The following is a 15697-nucleotide window of genomic DNA, read 5'->3' on the forward strand; positions in this document are numbered from 1 at the left end:
GTATTGTTTTGCCAGGCATCATGATAATTTAGACAATATATTTCTAGAGCATTACTAAATATGGGTAGAAGGCCTTTGAAACCCAATTTAATAGAAGACCAATGCTTAGAAATAGGTTTTGTTTTTCCCTTTCTCTTAGGGGAATGGCAGCTTGAAAGTTTCAGGAGATGACCCCCAGTGGGGACTGCCTAAAAATCTTTTCTCCCCATTGTTGGGCTTTTGTTGTTTAATTTTTTATTAACACCATCTTGAAAGCCTGTTTCTAATTCTGAGAATTAGAATCCATTTGAGTTGCTAGTCTCTTAAAATACAAATTCCTCTTGGAGGATTTTGAGGTTTTATGATATTAGTATGTTAAATATAGGGATTTCATACCTAAGATTTATGGTTCTGGGGTTCAAGAAAATATATTTTGACTGCATGACTCTGAATCTCTTGAAACTGCATGAAAAATTTGTACAAGTACCTGTGCAATAATGTGGGGACAAGGGTTCCTTCTCACTTTTACAAGATTCTCAAGGAGCTGGGCCTCATGGTGCACACTTGTAATCCCAGTGGTTTAGGAGACGAGGCAGGAGAATCACAAATTCAAAGCATGCCTCAGGAATTTAGCAAGGGCCTAAGCAATTTAGGGAGACCCTTTCTCAAAAATAAAACATAAAAAGGGTTAGGGATATGGCTCAGTGATTGAGTGCTCTGGTTAATCCCTGACTACCCCTTACCACCACCACCACCACCAAAAAAAAAAAAGATTCTCAAGGAGCTTTTGACACAAAAGTTAAGGGTCTTTTCACTAACATTAATGATTAAATAAAGTGTTGATTGTGTTAGTTGGCTGAAACCAGTTATCTTTACTAGTGGAATAAATCAAGGGAAAGAAATTTTGAGTGAGTGTCTAGGTGAGGAACTTTTGGAAGACATGAGGCACCTCTTTTTTGTAGGGGCAAGTACCGAGAATAGGGGCACTCAATCACTGAGCCACATCTCCAGCCCTATTTTGTATTTTATTTAGAATCAGGGTCTCACTGAGTTGCTTAGTGCTTTTGCTGAGTCTGGCTTTGAGCTGGTGATGCTGCTGCCTCAGTCTCCCAAGCCTCTGGGGTTACAGGCACATGTCACCGTGCCTGTTTGATTCACCTCTTAGAGATGGGAGTAAGGACCACCAGGAGGAAGATAAGGGGAATGCTAAAATAAATCTTAATAACCAGTTTCAGAATTTTGCCAAGTATTTTATTAGAGTCCTTATTTTTTGTTTATTTGTTTTTAATACACGAGAACTCATACTAATAGATGACTCTTTATGCTCTATTGATCCAGTAGGCTTTGGGGGTGATTTAATGGTAACACATTGTAGTGTTCACATACAAGAATGATATGAATAAATGGGTAATCTTAAACTGAAAACTTGTGTTATTGAATTTGTAAGTAGCTTGTTTGTGGATTACCTGTTTTGACACATAATAATTGTATACGTGTGCTACAGTGTAATATTTTTACTTATATTTTTACAATTGTTTTAAAGGAAAAGTGTGTTTTGAAGGAAACAGGTTACTTCATCAATTATACTCGCAGACAAAATTCATTTTTGAGTTAGGAGTTGCTTATATTTCGGAAAATTTCAAAGGTGTACAAATGTTTCAGTGATATGGGATAAGATAAAGAAAAAGGAAAAACATTTCTTATTTAGTTTTTCTGACCCAAAATGAAAGTACTGTTGAACTATTTTGTAAGGTCTTTCTGAAATACAACAATTATAGAATACCTTGAGATCTAAGGTGATTTAATGGAAACACATTGTAGTGTTCACATTTCTAAAGTCATGAATAAAATGTAGGTATTTAAAAACATTTTTTATAAAATATTCCATACTATAACTTATTTGATTTCTACAATATTTCTTTCTGAAACTTTAGATAATTGTTCATTTTTAGTTTCTTTCTGAAGTCTTTGGATCTTTGAAATCAGATTGTGAGACAGTTTTGTCTGCTAGTCCCTAGTTGCCAGGGCAGTGATCTTCAAACTTTTTTTTTTTCCTTGAGCTATACCATTAGCACAATCTCCACATTTTTAAAAAAAATAATTTTCAGTTGTCAGTGGATTTTTTATTTATGCACATGCGGTGCTGAGGATCAAACCCAGGGCCTCACACGTGCCAGGCAAGTGCTGTACCACTGAGTCACAACTCCAGCCAATCTCCACACTGTTAATTGCTAAACTTATAGTTAAAATAATTAATATCAGTTGGCATTGTTTTGTAGGATATCCTATGAAAGTATTAGTAAAAGCAAGAATGATATGAAATAATGGGTAATCTTAAACAGAAAACTGTTATTTAATTTGTAAGTAGCTTGTTTATGGATTACCTGTTTTGACACATAATAATTGTATACTTGTGTCTACAGTGTAATATTTTGACTTTTATATACAATGTACAATGATAAAATCAGTAATTATCGTATCCATTACCTCATTTATCATTTATGTTGTAAACATTCAAAATCCTCTCTTATAGCTATTTTAAAATATGCAATTAATAAATAACTATAGTGACCCTACTATGCTATATAGAACACAAGAACTTAATCCTTTGATACTATTTATGTACTCATTAGTTAACCTTTTTCTATCCCTTTCTTCCCAGTACTCTTCCTATAGCCTCAGGTAACCACTATTATATTACCAACTTCTATGAGATCAACTTTATCTTCCACTATGAGTGAGAACATTGAGTCTTTTCCTTTGGGCACTTGTGTTTGTTTTGTCTTTCATTAAACAATTATGACAATTTTTGGTAATGTTTCTTCCTTATAAAAGTGGCCCATAAGGGGCTGGGATTGTGGCTCAGCAGTAGAGTGCTCGCCTAGTGCTTGGGGGGCCCTGGGTTCGATCCTCAGCACCACATAAAAATAAATAAAAAAGGGTATTGTGTCCAACTACAACTAAAAAATAAATATTAAAAAAATAGCCCATAAGTCATAGAACCAGCCAAGATTTGCTAAGTAAGAACAATGTCATAGAATTAGCATCTTGACCCAAAAGCTAGCTTCAGGTAGTAAATCCAAAGAAAAAAATAATAATCCTGATATATCACCAATTACATGACTTAAAATTTTTGCCTTTTAAAATTCTTGACTCTAAAGTTTCTCTTAAATAAGAATTCCTTCTATAATCTGAGTCTCTTGTAAGACTATAGACTGTATATTTTATATAGAGACTATAACATTTTATACTATATATTTTTATATATTGTAATTTAGAAAGGCATGTAATATGTGCTTATTGTAAAACAGTAGAAGAGTAATGGTTTTACACAAAATTAGTATTTTAGTTGATTTATATGATTATATACTGTATGTATGCATATATAAAAATATAAAACAAAATAATACAGTGCATACTGTCTTGGACCTAAAATGTCTAAGCACATTTGATATTATCAGCCTTTTTTTATTCTGGAGATTGAGCTCAGGAACACTTTACCACTGAGCTACATCCCCAATTCCTTTTTTTTTTGGAGAAAGGGGCCTACTAAGTTCCTGAGGGTCTTGATGAATTGCTGAAGCTGACTTTGAACTTTGATCCCCTTGCCTCAGCTTCCCAATTCACTGGGGTTACAGGTGTGGGCCACAGCTCCTGGCCCACAATCAATTTTTGTCCTGAAACATTAAAAAAATTTTTTTTTTTTATTGATAGACCTTTATTTTATCTATTCACATGTGGTTCTGAGAATCGAACCCAGTACCTCACTCAGTGCCAGGCGTATTACCTGTGAGCCCTGAAACATTCTTAATGGGGCAGTTACAAATCTATAGTTTAAAATTTTCTCTCAAATACACATTTACTTGAGAAATGCTTGCTATTTATTCCATGCTCTGTGGTTTTGCTGAGGTAAGGATAACTTTGGAGTAAGGGTGTAAAGGCTTGCTAATGAGAGCTTACTGAGTAAATAAAGACTGAAAGCTAAATCCTGGGTTAACCTCAATTTCATTCACATATTAACTTGCTGCTTCTCCACTCTGGCATCATACTTCCTAAGCAAAGATTTGTATTTGCAGGGTAATTTCAGAAGTGAACATCTTATTTCAGTATATTGTTGGTCTTTCGTGTAACCCTGGGACCTTCTGAGTTGTTATCCCCATTGATAATAAATTAAATATTATTATTAGCGGTGGTATAATATAGTTATGTTAAAAATACCTTTTTTGGGAGGTTGGGGTTGTGGCTCAGTGGTAAGTGCTCGCCTCGCACATGTGGGACCCTGGGTTCGATCCTCAGCATCATATAAAAATAAATAAGTGAAATAAAGGTATTGTTTCCAACTACAACTGAAAAATAAATATTTTTTAAAAATACCGTTTTTAGGAAGAAAATCTTTGGAAGCTCAAAAGACTTTATAAAATATAAATGTTTTTATTTCTATGAAATATGTAATTCATATTCCCCCAATGAAGTGATATATAATTTATGTGTGTATATAAAATTCTAATTTTACATATAAAGTAACTGGTCTTTCTCAAAGCTTCCTAAAGATTTTTATACAGTAGAATCCTCTTTAGAACTATTAATATAACCCAGTTTTCCTGACTACTCACTTAATTCTGTATTTAATCCTTCTGATAGCTGTTTAGTTTTTGTACAAAGTGGTAACCAAATCTTGGGTAACATTTTTCATCTAAGTGCAGTCATACTTTGGCTTAACAATGGGGACGCATTCTGAGAATTGCATTGGTAGGTGATGTTGTTGTTTAAGAATACCATAAATTGTGCTTACATAAACCTCGATGGTACAGCTTCCTTCACACCTAGGCTATATGGTAGTGAATCTCTCCTAGGCAACAAGCCTGTACAGCATTTTACTGTATAGAATCCCAGTAGTTGATTATAATAGAATGGTGAATACCTGTATATCTAGATGGAAAAGGGACTGTAAAAATACTACTTAAAAGAGGGTATGGGGTTGGGGTTGTGGCTCAGCGGTAGAGCACTTGCCTAGCACGTGCAAGGTCCTGGGTTCGATCCTCAGCACCACATAAAAATAAATAAATAAAATGTATTGACAACTACAACTAAAAAATTAAGAAAAAGAGGTTACATCTGTATCAAACACTAGGGAATGGAGCTTTCAGGACTGGAAGTTGCTGTGGGTGAGTCAGTGAGTGGTGAGTGCATGTGAAGTCCTAGGACATCACTATAGACTATTTTATAAACACTGTATACTTAGGCAACACAAAATTTATGAATTTTTCTTCAGTAATAAATTTCTCATACTTTCTATAACTTTTTAATAAACTTTTTACATTTTAACTTCCTGACAGTTAACTTAAAACAAACATTGTACAGCTGTACAAAAATATTTTTTCTAGGCTGGGGCTGTAGCTCAGTGGCTTGCCTAGCACCTGTGGGGCACCGGGTTCAATCCTTAGCACCACATAAAAATAAACAAATAAAATAAAGGCATTTGTCCATCTATAACTACATTTTTTTTTCTTTTATGTTTCTATTTTTGTGGAGTTGAAGAATAATGTAAGTTGAACCCAGGAGTGCTCTACCATTGAGCTACACCCCTACCCTTTTTAATTTTTTGTTTTGAGACATGGTCTCACTTAATTTCTCAGGCTGGCCTGGAACTTGTGGTCCTCCTGTGTAAGCCTCCCAAATTGGTGGGATTATAGGCGTGCACTACAGCAGGGGAATCAAATTAAAAATTTAATTTTTTACTTTTAAAACTTGTGTTGTTATTTAAAACAAATTAAAGAAAAAAAACTTGTGTTGTTAAAAACTAAGCCACAAACACACATGTTAATCTAGGCCTATAGAGGGTCAGGATCATCAATATTACTGTCCTATCTCCACATCTTTTCCCACTGGTAGGCCTTCAAAGGCAAGAACACATGTAGAACTGCCATCTCTTAAGATAACAATGCTGCCTTCTGAAATTCCCCTTTAAAGACCTGTCTGTGGCTTTTCTTGAGGAGTTGTCACTCTTTTCTGAAATGTGTCCAGAGGGCTTGCTTGGTTTGTTCCTTTAATTCATCATAGATTTGCGTGTTAGCACCATTAGCATTCCTTTCTATTAATAAAAACCTTTTGGTCTTGGTGTTCATGGTTTTGAACTTTAGGGAACTGGTTGAAGTCTGCAAAAGCTTTAAACCCTTGACTGATTTTTTAATCTTTTAAAGTGTTCTGCAGTTTCCTTTTCTCTTGCCTCTTCTTCAGCAGTGTATTCCTATTCCTTATTTATGCTTGACAAGATATTAACTCAGTGTCTTGTAGATGTAGTGGGAGGTAGAGAATCTGGGAATTAAAAAGTATTGATGTTTTGTCTCAGATTTTGTTTTCAGTTTTTTTTATATCTGAAAAGAGTGAGAGCAGTAGCTAATTTTCACATGAGTCCACCAGGAGGATGGATTGTCATCTCTGAAGTTTTATAGCCAAATGTTACTCAATGTCCTTTAAATAGATAGTCTTTGTTTAATATTAATTTAGTGCTTGTGGTACAGTAGTGATTCTTTTAGATTTGCACTGATTTGAACTTTTTAACTAGAAATAATGATGTTCTTATGAAATAATTGTTTTTCTTTAAAGATAAAAGATTGTGCAAGTGTTCTGCATCAATATGCATACTCAGATTTGGCCAACCATTGGAGATTCAGGATTCTATGTACACTGCCTATTCTTGGATACCTGGAATACACTGCATCACAAAATGAACTTCCTTTTCAAACTTGCCCTGTTCCATTCTTGGTTACCTCAGTCAATAGTGCCATTTCATCCAGTTTCTCACAGCAGACTCCTTGTCTTTCCATATTATATAATCCTGTTCTTTTAACCTTCTAAATAAGCTTAGTCTGTCCTCTTCATTTTTACCACTACATTTCTATCTTAGCTGCTTGTTGTCTTTCTTGGACACTTGCAAGTAGTCACTTGCATCCAGTGTGACCAGCCACTCGTACATTAGTGCAGCCAGAATGAATTGATTTTTCTAAATACATAGGTCTGGACATGTTATCTTGGAATTTAGGATGAAGATGAAGTTGCTTAATGTGGCTGTGCTAAACTTTTGGACCATTTTGTACCAACCATTTTCCCTAACAGATTTTTTTTCTGTTTCTTGACTAGAAAGCCTTTTATTTCTTCTCTATGTAGGAAATCTTATAAATTTTTTGAGTCTCTGCTCAAGCATAATTTCCAAGTTATACTTGATTTCCCTCATTTTTTAGCTTTTTCCTTATGCATTCATTTATGCAATTTTATCTTTATTGCATATTACCCACCAGAATATAAGAGTGGATAATGTGCTTGTGTTCATCTTCAGGCACCAGACTTACCAGGAGATAGTACCTGACACATAACAAGCTGTCAGAATTATTTGAATGATTGTAGAATCCTCACAAAACTAATTTGTATTATTATACCTTATTGTTAGGCTGTTGTGGCACCATCTAACATTTTATAATTTTAGGGACTCATGGTGGAAAGAGATTCTAAGCCAGCTGTGTTGCTTAAAAGTAAAGTCATCAGTCACTCCTTGAACACATCAGTCTGACTAGTCTTTAACACATTTAGGTGGTTAGAAAGTATAATTTCAACTGAAATTTCTCCTTGGAACTTTTATCTACTGATCTTACTTCTTTTTTGGGGGTGGGGCTTCCAAAAACATAATTTCCACTTTCATTGTAAAGTCTTCTGAACTCTGTTTTAGTGTAAATATCCTTATAGCCTCCTTCAGCTTTCTGGGATAGGGTGTGCTTGAAATATGAAGTTTGGGGGCTAAATATAAATACCTTCCTTAACAAATTACAACAAACTTATTGGTTTAAAACAAAAATATATTCTCTCACAGATCCAGAGACCCTTTGTTCAGAATCAAGGTGTTTGCAGGGCTGTGCTCCCTCAGGAAGCTCTAGGGAAGAGTCTGTCTTTAATGCTTTGTGTAGTTTTTGGTGGCTTGCTGTCACTTGTGGCTACATTAGTCAGGTGTTTGCCTCTATGGCCCCATTTTCTCCTACTCTTCTGTCTGTAATCTCCATCTGTCTGAGTTTTATGAGGACAGTTGTTGGTTTGTACCATTTTGTGACAATATAATTTCAGGATCCTTAATTTAGGGCTGGGGATATGGCTCAGTGGTAGAGTGTTTGTCTAGCATTCATGAGGCCCTGGGTTCAATCCTCAAAAACAACCTTATTTGATTACATCTGCAAAGACACTTTTCCCAAATAAGGAAACATTCATGAATTCCAATGATTTAGAACATGGCCATGTCTTTTTGAGAGCTACCATTCAAGCCATTACCAGGCTACAGGCTTAAATTATGGTAATACCACCTACTGGTTTTGCAACCTTGAACATGTTGCTTAACTTTTGAGTCTGAATCTCCTTAAAATTTTAAGTCAAGGACAATAATGCTTTTATCACTAATGTGAAGATATAAAGAAAATTCATGTGAAGTACTTAGCATATGGTAGCTAATGCATTAAATGTTGCCTTCTACGTGTCTAACTACCCAGATTCTACTGTGCTTGGTCAGCATCCCTGGACATCATGTGTGTCCTAGAATCTCACATGAGTTGCGAGACTGATCTGATAAATGCAGGTTTTCTTATGTTATGGACACAATTTAGCCAACTATGATGCTGCCCAAATTTAAATTTAGGATTATCTGTAGCTGCACTGCATCATAGGGCTTTATTGAACTTAGAATTGGTTAAAATCCCCAAGCCTTTTTCATTTATGATTAAATCTATATTGTGTAGTGGAATTTGTAGGTTCAAGTGCATATTGCCAAAAATTACATTGTATATCACAAGTGCTGATAATATCAAGTCATAGTACCTAGTGCATATTGGGAGCTAAAGCTCCCAATTTTTTAATGCTGAGTTTTTTAAAATATATTTTTTAGTTGTAGATGGACATAATGCCTTTATTTATTTTTATTTTTTATGTGATGCTGAGAATGGAACCTAGTGCCTCACACATGCTAGGCAAGGGCTCTACCTCTGAGCTCCAGCCCCAGCCCCAGCCCATGAATGCTGAATTTAATGTTGCTTGTGGTTTAAGAGATATTTAAATTTAGCTCCTTTGTGCTATTCAGAGAGTATTTTTTAAAACAAGTGCTGTGATTAATGTAAAAAGAAAAAAAGTTACCAATGGAGTAGCAACTATATCAGTTAATGTTGGGCAGTTGAATGGCATCACTAGAGTCTCCTGTGAACAAGATGCTCTTCAGGTAATCAATGGCTGATCACTTCTGGTTAATAGATTGTTCTTGATTATGTCTTCAAGTGTGAGATGTGTGTCATTATTAATGTGACAAGTGTGTATCCAGTGATTTTTCAAATCTATTTTCATACTAGCATTTTTTGGCATTTGAATTTGAGATAAAAGACTAGAGAAATCAGTGATGTAGAGATGGATTTTTGAAAATATCTAGTCCTTCCCACCACTGCCTTGGTACAGGGATTGAGCTCAGAGGTACTTCACTGCTGGGCTACCTTCCCAACCCTTTTTAAGTTTTTGTTTTGAGACAGGATCTTACCAACTCTTTGAGGCTGGCCTTGAACTTGTGATTGCCTCAGCCTCTGGAGTCTCTGGAATTACAGTTGTGAGCCACTGTGCCTGCCTAAAAATATCAAGTTGTGAGTAAGTATTACATGCATGTGGTTAAGAAGACAATGTAAAAAGGAATACAGTGCAAAGCGACTTTCTCTTCCATAGTTTCCCTTTCTGGAAACCATCACCCCTATTTTTTTTTTGTCCTTCTAGATAGGCTAAACAAAAATGTTTGTATCTGTCCCTTTTAAAAACAAACATGAAGCTGGGCATGGTGACACACACCTGTAATCACAGCTGTTTTGGAGTCTGAGGTAGTGAATTCAAGTTCAAGACCAGTGTTGGCAACGTAGTGAGACTCTGTCTCAAAATTTCAAATAAATAAATAAATAAATGAAAAGGATAAATCTCTTCTTAGTTAAATTCCCAGTACTGCCATAATACAAAAATTAAACATAGAAATTATAGCATATATACATAAACAAGTGCTTTCTTAAAAAGATATAGAATTTTTTAAAATGTAGGACCAATGTAGGATTTCAAGGGTTTTTTTTGCCCTTTTTTGAGAATCAGGGAACCAAATTCTGTTTACACTATAAATTAGGTTTTGTGGGATCCATTTCCAAGAGAATTGTGAATGAGCTAGCTCCTGTGTAAGAACTCTTTTTAAAAGGCTGACTCAAATTTATTTAGAAAAGAATAAATAAAAACTCACCAATTCAAATTGGCTTAACACAATACCTTATTATTGCTTGGGCCTTTTTCATGCTTACTAAATGAATTACTCTTTTTGATTATATTGACATCAATAGGTCTAGTTTGTCTAGGAATAACTAAAATATCTAGGAATAGAAAGGCTATGGCACACATTCTGCCTTGGACTATTATTTGTTTTTCTCCCTCTTGTATTTTAAGCCAGTAATTCTTTCTTTTTTTTTTTTTTTTTTTTGTTTTTGGTACCAGGGATTGAACTCAGGGGCTCTGGGCCACTGAGCCACATCCCTAACCCTATTTTGTGTTTTATTTAGAGGGTCTCACTGAGTTGCTTAGTACCTTGCTTTTGCTGAGGCTGGCTTTGAACTCGCAATCCTTCTCAGTCTCCTGAGCTGCTGGGATTACAGGCGTGTGCCACCATGTCCAACTAAACCAATAATTCTTTCCTTTTCTTTCTTTTGGGGATTGAATTTGGGGGCATTCAACCACTGATCCACATTCCCAGCCTTATTTTGTATTTCATTTAGAGACAGGGTCTCACTAAGTTGCTTAGTGCCTCATATTAGCTGAGGCTATCTTTGAATTCATGATCCTCCTGACTCAGCCTCTGCAGCCACTGGGATTATAGGCTGTAAGCCAGTAATTCTTAATCTTTGGTCTCAAAACCCTTTTATTCTCTTAAAAATTATTGAGGACTTTAAAGGGCTTTTGTATATGTTGACTACAGATATTAAGACTAAGAAATTTAAAAAATGTTCATTAATTGATTTTAAGATAATAGTAAATTTATGCATGTTGAAAGGTGTTTCTATAGCCAGTGTGGTAGTGCATGCCTATAATCCCAGTATCTTGGGAGGCTGAGGCAGGAGGATCACTATTTCAAAGTCAGCCTCAGCTATTTAGAGAGGCCTTAAGCAACTCAGCAGTCTCTTAAGTGAAATACAAAACGGCTGGGGATGTGGTGCAGTGGTTGAGGGCCCCTTAGTTAAATCCCTGGTACCAAAAAAAAAAAAAAAAAAGATTTCTACAAAGAAGTTTTCTGAAACAAGTTAGTGAGATTTTGTTTTCAGTTTTTACAAATCTTTTTAATGTCTGGTTTGAGAAGAAATAGGTGGATTCTCATACCTACTTTTGCACTCATTTTTTTGCAGAATGTTGATTTGGTTAAAGTAAAAAAAAGATATACCAAATATGTAGTTAGAAAAGAGGAGTATCTTAAGAGCCTTTTTTTAAATATTTATTTTTTAGTTTTAGGTGGACACAATATCTTTAGAATTGAACCCAGTGCCTCACGCATGCTAGGTGAGTGTGCTACCACTTGAGCCACATCCCCAGCCCTCCATTTTAGATTTTTATGCTTCTTGTTCTTTGATGTTATGCCCAAACTCATCAGCAGTGATTTCTCTTTCTTCCTTTCTTAAAAAAAAAATTTTTGTAGTTATAGTTGGACAGAATGTCTTTATTTATTTGTTTATTTTTTTGTGGTGCTAAGGATCGAACCCAGTGCCTCATCTAGGCAAGCACTCTGCCATTGAGCCCCAGCCCCAGCCTCAGCAATAATTTCTTTAAAGGTGAGTTGTAATATGGAATATGAAACCATAACTGTACTCTGTTATGCCCAAACTTACTGGTTTGTCATGCACTTTGAATGGCTCTTTTAACCTATGCATGATTTTGTAATATTGTAGCATTGGTCATTGGAAAGTATTAGTTCACTGAGTTGTACAGATCTTCTAAATGCTGATGCAGAAATTATATTAATATTACCAACTGATTTCATAAGAAAAGCCTTTTAAGTAATGAAAAGCTATCAAGCTCACTGTGGCAGATAAGTTTTCCAGAATTCTAATTATCACTTAAAATATCAAATTTCATCATTGACAACAAATATTGCTAGTGACAGGCTGACTTTTAATTTTTGAGAAAATGTCAAATACCCAGGTCTGATCATATAATTTGTGTGACAGCCACTCTTTCAAGTAAAAATAATATTCCTTCAGGAAAAAAGTAGCTAATTTTAGCTTAATTCAGAGAATGGTGCCCATATTTTTGTGACCATCATCATACTTCCACATGTAACAGAAATACTTTGTGCATGTTCTGTTTGTTGAACAGAATAAGAAAGACATGAACTCAAGGGTGAATATTTAATAAAATTATTAATTTTTATTCATTGAGCCCATTCATAAATAAAATAAACTGCCTTATCCTGCCTTTTTTTGTGAGCACATGATGGTGAAGAGTATAATAGCTATTATATTGTGGTTACTATAGTAGTTAGTAGCTGTTATCTTAAATTGTGCTGTCAGTAGTTTTACCCCACCATTGCTTTGTATCATAAGTGTAAATATAAACACAGTGGGGGGAAGGCAACTAGCTTTTAATTATTATGAAAATGATGTAGATCTCATGGATCCCTTGAGAGTCTGAGAGACACCCAGGGTTTTATGGTTCACTTTGAGAACTGCTATTGATGTTTTCCTGCAGTTCCTGATCCAGAACGTGACATGGAAAAGGTGCTCAAAGAATATTTACTTAATGAATGTGATATGCTGGCATTTAAACATGTCAAAATTTGGTGAATGAAATTATGTAGACTGATGTCCATCCAGGCAGTTTGACTGAGCAGCTTTTCCACAGATATTGTTAGAATAAAGTGAACAAATGGAATGTAGGTGATGTGTTGGCAATGCAAATGATGAAATAAAGAACTCAATATAAGGTGATAGTACCTACAGAGCTAACACTTTGAGCCTTGTTAGGTTGCTATTAGTGAGTCCTCTGCTTTTTTGTCTTTAGTGGTGTAAAAGAGGATTCTAAACAGGATGGATTTAACCTGAAAAGCAAATTTCAATTTCAATAGGTCTCTGCTGTGCTTGATTTTATTTTTTCAAAGTGGACTACAAAAGGTAAAATGTGAACAAATAATTTCATTTTCCCTTGTGAGTTAAATAAATTTTGTTGTTTTTCTTCTAATTCATTTTTAATTTGTTGGACTTGCTTTCTTTTTTCCTCTCTCTTTTTCTTTTCTTCTTGTTGGGGGAAGTTGGTTCAAGGAAACCTTTTTCTATAACTTTTTATATTCTTTGAATTTGAGGAAATTGCTTCCCAAATAAGAAAGTCTGACCACACAAGGTAAATTGTCATATTATTTCATCCTCATGGGAATTAAAGTATAAGATTAGGTTAGGACATTGCTTTAAAACAGGGGTTATTGGTTTTCTGTTCTTTTAAAGGAAATAAATTAACAAAGGGAATGGTCACATCAAATACTTAGAATACCTTTAAAATAGTTTAACAAAACTGTTGTAGGAATTTTGAACTTTGACCTCATTTTTGTCTTAAATGGATTTTAAATCAATATCAGGCAGGGGTGGGGGTGGGGGAGGATGGTATAAACCTGTAATCCCATTTATGTGGGGAACCTGAGGCGAGTTTGAGGTCGGCCTGGGCAATTTAAAGAGACCTAATCTCAGAAATTTTTAAAAAGGGATGCTGGGTTAGCTCAGTGGTAGACTGGCCCTGGGATCAATTGTGAGTACTGAAGAAAAAAACCAACAATGTTAAATGCTGAGGACCAACAAATTATTCATCTTATGTTGAACAACAGCAACAACAAAAATTAAATATCTTTTAGTTGTCAATGGATCTTATTTATTTATTTATTTATTTATTTATTTATTTATTTATTTATTTATTATATAAAATTGTAAAACAGCCATATAAAGACTATAATCCTGGTTTAATTGATTCCTAGTTGAATAAGGAAAGAATATGGATGAATACTGCATATCAGATATACATAGATATTGATGATTTATTTCTTAGTATAGAAGCACCATATAGGTGGCATCTGGGAAGAGGTGGGTCATATTGTTTAGTGTGTCTTAAAAATTAAAGATTTTTCTAATAAGCGTAGTTACCAGGTAGATGACACTTATCTCTTTAAACATTTAGAGCTATTTTGTTTTTAACCATTTTTAATGTAAAAAAATTGGAAAAGAAGCCTATGATGAGTATCATTGTTCTGTTTAAACTGTAATACTATGTACTACTTATAATTTTATCTTTTCTTGTCAACTCAACATCACCATGAAAAGCACTGATGACTGAATTCTGTTGAGATTTCTGTTAGCCTCTTGTGCACCTTTAGTTAGATCTTTATCAGCATTCCATGCCACTGCAAGGAGAGAGTTGGAAGAGCATGATAAAATCTAAAGGCAGTTCTCACCAATGGCAGTAGTGGGAAAGGCCACCAGCAGCCTTGTCTCTTCATTGGATGAAGCTGACCCACCCTCCTGATCTCTTCAGTCTCTTCCCGCCAGTACATCCTTTATGTGCATGTGTTAAACGTTATATGATTATTAACTAAATAATGTACATATTATATGTAAACTGTATTTTAAGAATATACCTATGTATAAACTATTATATATAAATGATAACACTATATAACTAAAAATATTCGGCATCATGGTGAAATTATTGGAAGAGTTCCTGACTACAGTTGAAAAACCTTCTACTCGACATTTACTATGATTTCTAATGGGAACGTTTTAAAAACTCTTTTTAACTTTATATATCTTATTTTTTAAAGTAGTTTTATATTTGTAGAAAATTTTGAATGAAAAATATGGAGAGTTCCCTTCCTATCTATTCTGCTGTCCCCAGTTTCCCTTAACATCTTACTTTAATGTAAATTTGTTACAGTCAATTAGCCGATATTAACTAAAACTCATAGTTTACATTGGATTTCTTTCTTTGTGTCGCTGTCTATGGGTTTTGACATGCATATTATATATCTGTCATTTGTTACAGTGTCATTCAGAATGGTTTCACTACCCTAAAAATCTCCTATACTCTCCTTCCCTCCTTACTTGCAAACCCTTGGCAGCCACTGATCTTGTTACTGTCTCCATAGTTTTACCTTTTCTGAAATGTCATATAGTTGGAATCATACATTTGTAACCATTTCAGATTGACTTCTTTCTCTTAGAAGTAAGTTTCTTCCATGTCTTCATGGCTTGATAGCTTATTTTCTTTTTAGTGCCGAATGTAATGTCCCATTGTATGGATGTACTATGGTTTATCCATTCACCTACTGAAGGACATCTTGGTTGCTTCCAAGTTTTTGTTTTATTTTTTGCAATTATAAATAAAGTTGCTTTGAATATTTGTGTGTTGGTTTTTGTACGGATATAAGATTTCAACTCATTTGGGTAAATACCAAGGAGTACAATTGTTGGATCATGTGATAAGAGTATATTGTAAGAAACTGCCCCACTGCCTTTCAAAATGGCTGACATGCACGTTTAGCTTGCACATGCTTTTCAAAAACACATTTTTCAGGTACATAAAGGAATGATTGCCTTGTGATAGGATGTTGTTCTTCCAAGAAATTGAGGTTAGTGGGACTGGTATTTCCTACATAAAT

At 34.7% G+C, this 15697-nt stretch overlaps 1 protein-coding gene across 7 annotated transcripts in view; it reads left to right on the forward strand.

Annotated features, from left to right (window-relative positions):
* The window catches only part of Nrf1 (nuclear respiratory factor 1), a 136198-nt gene that overhangs the window by 6456 nt on the left and 114045 nt on the right, over window positions 1–15697 (forward strand). For 2 of the 7 annotated variants that reach the window (XM_078040508.1, XM_078040511.1), the window contains exons 1-2: window positions 3310–11565; window positions 11756–11834. The exons of 3 other annotated variants lie outside the window; for them this stretch is intronic. The gene's annotated coding sequence lies outside the window, so the exon portion shown is untranslated. Of the gene's footprint in view, window positions 1–3309; window positions 11835–15697 lie in introns of those variants that run through there. 2 more of the 7 variants (XM_078040513.1, XM_078040507.1) reach the window with 2 other exon arrangements.

The sequence above is a fragment of the Ictidomys tridecemlineatus genome, chromosome 2, assembly GCF_052094955.1.
Source record: "Ictidomys tridecemlineatus isolate mIctTri1 chromosome 2, mIctTri1.hap1, whole genome shotgun sequence".
In the NCBI taxonomy this organism is placed as follows: domain Eukaryota; kingdom Metazoa; phylum Chordata; class Mammalia; order Rodentia; family Sciuridae; genus Ictidomys; species Ictidomys tridecemlineatus.